This window comes from Apodemus sylvaticus, chromosome 3 (genome assembly GCF_947179515.1).
Source record: "Apodemus sylvaticus chromosome 3, mApoSyl1.1, whole genome shotgun sequence".
Taxonomy (NCBI): Eukaryota; Metazoa; Chordata; class Mammalia; order Rodentia; family Muridae; genus Apodemus; species Apodemus sylvaticus.
Window position 1 is genome coordinate 138,217,473 of NC_067474.1, and position 4,575 is coordinate 138,222,047.

At 47.1% G+C, this 4,575-nt stretch overlaps 1 pseudogene; it reads right to left on the reverse strand.

Moving 5' to 3' along the window:
- Positions 1-3,400: 3,400 nt before the first annotated feature.
- LOC127680097 (heterogeneous nuclear ribonucleoprotein A3-like) lies at positions 3,401-4,261 on the reverse strand (annotated as a pseudogene).
- Positions 4,262-4,575: the final 314 nt, after the last annotated feature.

Sequence of the window (4,575 nt, forward strand, 5' to 3'; positions counted from 1 at the left end):
AATAAGACAACATACAGATGCCACCACATCCCTCACTGGGGAATGACCTCGCAGAGGCTGGAGGCAGAGAGTCACAGAAACTGCACCCCATGGAGACCTCCCCACTCCGTCTCAGTGGACAGAGCCCAGAGGCCTCTTGCCCTGTCCTATCCCAGAATGGCTTGGTCTGCAGCAGTCAAGGCTACCTCCTCAGTTGCCAGCACTAGTTGGGAATAGTCACCTTTGCACGAAGTCCCAGCAGGAGGGAACTTCCCACAGCCCGCTCCTCTCCACCAAGCCCATGAAGGACCATCGGGCCTTTCATGTGTCTGCAGAGATCAGGAAGATGTGACCTACAGCTGGTCAGTCAGTCACCATCTCCTGAGACAGTGCCTGCTGAGCAAGTATCCCAAGGACTCCAGGACCACTTGGAGGCCACCTGGAGCAGGAGCAGACACAGCTAGCATTAGCCATGTCCCTCTCTAATCTGCTCCTGCTGAAAACTGGCTTCTGAGCTTACTTATAGCCCAGACTTGCAAGGCTCCCGGAGCCTCTGTCTCTCCCAGGCTTGGCATCCAGCCTCCTGTGGATCAGTGTGTCGGTCAGGGCTGGACTGAGACTAAGAAATACCCCCTCTCTGAAACCTTCCCATGTCCCCGAAGGTAACCCATTATCATCTCTGACTTCCTCTCAGAACTCCCATGATCCTTTGCTGGTTATTATTACAAATGATTTGTGTATGGCGGAGGATGCATGTTCACGTGCAGCCGTGTGCATGTAATGCCCAGAGATCAATCTCAGATGCCATTTGCCCAGAAGCTACCCACCTTGCTTTTTCAGACAAACTCTCTCACCAGCCTGAGGCTCACCAACTAGGCTAGACTGACTGTCTAATGAGACCCAGGAATCAGGCCATACTGAGGCCACAGACTCATTTCCTCATATGGGCACACCACGCACTTTACCAACTATTCTTTCCCTAGCCCTACAAATAATATTTAACATGACACAAAACCAGGATTGCACCCCATAAGATATGAGAAGAACTTGTGGAATAAATGAAGAAATAAATAGTCTTGTATACACATTGACAGAAGGCATAGCAGCACCCTCCGTGTTCAGCCCTCAGCTGGCTAGCCCTTGCAAGGGGCACTGGATAGAAGGCAGCATCCGCAGAGGAAATGCAAAGGTGGCAGCATGAGCATCCTCTGCAGATGTGAGGCGTGGTCCTGATCAGATGACATGGGCAAGAAACTTCAGTGTTTCCTTGTGCTTTTTACTGGCTTGAGCACCTGGCTATTGTTAGATCAAGACTATTTCTGGGTCCCTCTGTGATTCTATATCCGGCATCCCAAACTGGCCACCCGCAGGCCAAAAGCATCCTGAAGCTTTGTTTGGCCCAAGCTGGTATTTTTGTTTTAATTGACTTTAGTTGCCAGCATGCAAAATTCAAGAGATGTCACATAAAATTCTAAATTTCTGACTTCTCTTGAAAACTCAGGAGATCTAACAGTGTCATCCTTAACTTCCTATAGTCTATAAACCATGGCTGGTACTTCCATGGCTAATACATGTGTGCGCGTGCACGCACGCATGCACACACACACACACACACACACACACTCGCACACGCATGCATGCCCTTCATGGACCCAATTCCCGACAAGGCCCATCTCACTGGTTTTCTGTCTGGCCCCTGAGGATGTAACTCCTCTAGATCTCTGCTCACTGAATTTGACCATTGGGAGCAGCAGGTAGATGAATGGGTCATAGGAGGACAATAGCTAGAAGGTTCTGGAAAATCACTGTCCTTCATCCTACCCATGGAGAATTTGCCTTCTTCTGAAAAAAATGGAACTCTTTTCCCCTTTGGCCTACAAAGGAACACACCCATCCTTCCACATGGACCTGAACAATAAGCCTTGGTACCAAATCTTCAAAATTCAAGTAAAAACCAGAATTAATTTGCCCACTTACAAGGAAGAAAATGAAGTGGAAAAATGTGAAATCAATTACCCAAGGCCCCACAGCATAGCCAGATGCCCATATGGCTCCTTTGACCAGACTCTCTGATTAATCCCAAGGCCTCTGCTCTTCCTGCCTAGAGATGACTGAACTCAGCTGGGTTGGGAAAGCCTGGAGGACTTCACGTTGTCTCTCAGCCTTGGAGACTCTTAGGGAGCACTTAGTGCTTGGCTAGCCCAGGACAACAGGGATGAGAGCTCTGGCTCTGAGGGCAAAGACTATGACTTGACCCCTCCTGGTTTGCCCAATCCTTGATGGGGCCCAGCCGGTTGGCACACACCAGGTGGCCTTTAGGCCAGAACACTTTAGCCCCTTGTACTGGCTGGTTTTGTGTGTCAACTTGACACAGGCTGGAGTTATCACAGAGAAAGGAGTTTCAGTTAGGGAAATGCCTCCATGAGATCCAGCTGTGGGGCATTTTCTCAATTAGTGATCAAGTGGGGAGGGCCCCTTGTGGGTGGTACCACCTTTCGGCTGGGGTTCATGGGTTCTATAAGAGAGCAGGCTGAGCAAGCCAGGGGAAGCAAGCCAGTAAGAAACATCCCTCCATGGCCTCTGCATCAGCTCCTGCTTCCTGACCTGCTTGAGTTCCAGTCCTGACTTCCTTTAGCGATGAACTGCAATGTGGAAGTGTAAGCTCAATAAACCCTTTCCTCCCCAACTTGCTTCTTGGTCATGATGTTTGGGCAGAAATAGAAACTCTGACTATGACACCCCTCTTACCAACGCCTGTTCTCTCCATCAACAAACCAGTGGACTCTACTGTCTAACAAGTCCTGCCTCTCCACACCCTTCCTGCCCCTTTGTGCTGTTCCCTTCACCAGATGCATGGGACTCCATGTCCCCTGCCTCCACAGAAACCTCTCTTACCTCTTCCCCACACAGCGGCCACAGTGAGCTCCTAACCTGTACATCGGAACTCACTCCTCTGGATGTGAGTTAGAGGTTACGCTCATGGACTTACTGCAGCTATAGCAGACACACACACACACACACACACATTCCACTACAAAGAGTTACTGTATTGTTTTGTTTTGATAAATTTTTTTAAAGGAAGTAGTCTGAAGGTAGGAAGGTGATATGTTAGAGTGATACAAAAGGCATAGTTGGGAATTTTGGACATGAATATAATCAAAATATGCTGTGTAGCTGGGCATGGTGGTGTATATGCCTTTTTTTTTGAAAAATTAAAAATTCCTTAATTTTTTATTCCTGGTACTACTACGACAATTTAGAGGGCAATCAATATACCTGATGTAGGAAAAAAAAAGAAAAAGAAAAAGAAAAAGAAAAAGCACCAAGAGATGAAAGCCCTCAGGAATGTGCATCTAGTTGACACTACAGTGCATTAATCAATAGCTGTACTTTTTGCAAATTGGCTAAACAGGAAGGGTTTCCTGTTTAAGCTGCAGTGACTTTTCTGACTCTGGGTCATCGTTCTTTCTGTGGCAGATTTTTACAGTTCCTCTCATGCATTTGGGACAACTGTCTCAAAGTGACCTGCAGCTTTCCTGACAACTCCTCACTCTCTCTCCTGCTGAGAACTGTAGCCGTTTCTGTTTTATTTTAAAACCTTCTGCTACCATATCCACCACCTCCACCACCATAGCCTCCCCTTCCACCAAAGTTTCCTCCACCACCTCCAAAGTTTCCTCCATGACCCATGAAGTTGCTAGATCCACCTCCACGACCTCTCTGCGATCCAGCAGACTGCATCTCTTGTTTAGGAGAGGCCTTTTTCACTTCACAATTATGCCCATCAATAGTGTGGTATTTTTGAACAACAATTCTATCAACTATGTCACGATCATCAAAAGTTACAAAAGCAAATGCTCTCTTTTCCCACTCTGACTGTCTTTCATAACTTCTATGGTTTCAATCTTGTCATACTTCTCAAAGTAGCCTTTCAGATTATATTCTTCTGTATCTTCTTTAATATTACAAACAAAAGTGTTCCTCACCATTAAATGGGCACCAGGCTTTACAGAATCCTCTCTAGAAACAGCTCTCGTTGGTTCCACCACATGCCCATCAACCTTGGCCCACACTGCAGCATCCACCTGTTCAACACAAGAGTGGGTCACAAAACCAAAGCCCCTGGAACGCTTTGTTTGGGAATCTCTCATTACCACACAGTCTGTGAGTATGACCCATTTCTCAAAATGTTCTCTTAAGCTATTGTCTGTGGTTCAAAGCTCAGATCACCGAAAGACAGATTCCTCAGCGGTTCTGTTTCCTTTGGATCACGGCCCTCCATTTTGAGACCAGACTTGCCTCTTCCAACTCGAATTCAATATGGGACCGAGAGCAGGCATCTGCACCTTTAATCACAGCATTCAGGAGATAAAGATAGGTGGGTCTCTGTGAATTTCAGACTACATAGCAAGTTCCAGACCAACTAGGGCTACAAAATGAGGCCCAGCTTATAATTGTCAAAGAAAATTACTTGATGTGCTCCTGAAGATTTCTCTTCACCTTACAATCAAATATAAAGTGCTGGGGCTCTGCTGGCCCTCACTTCTTCAGATGTCTGATCTGATGCCCCCCCCCCCCATGCACACGATGGGCCAG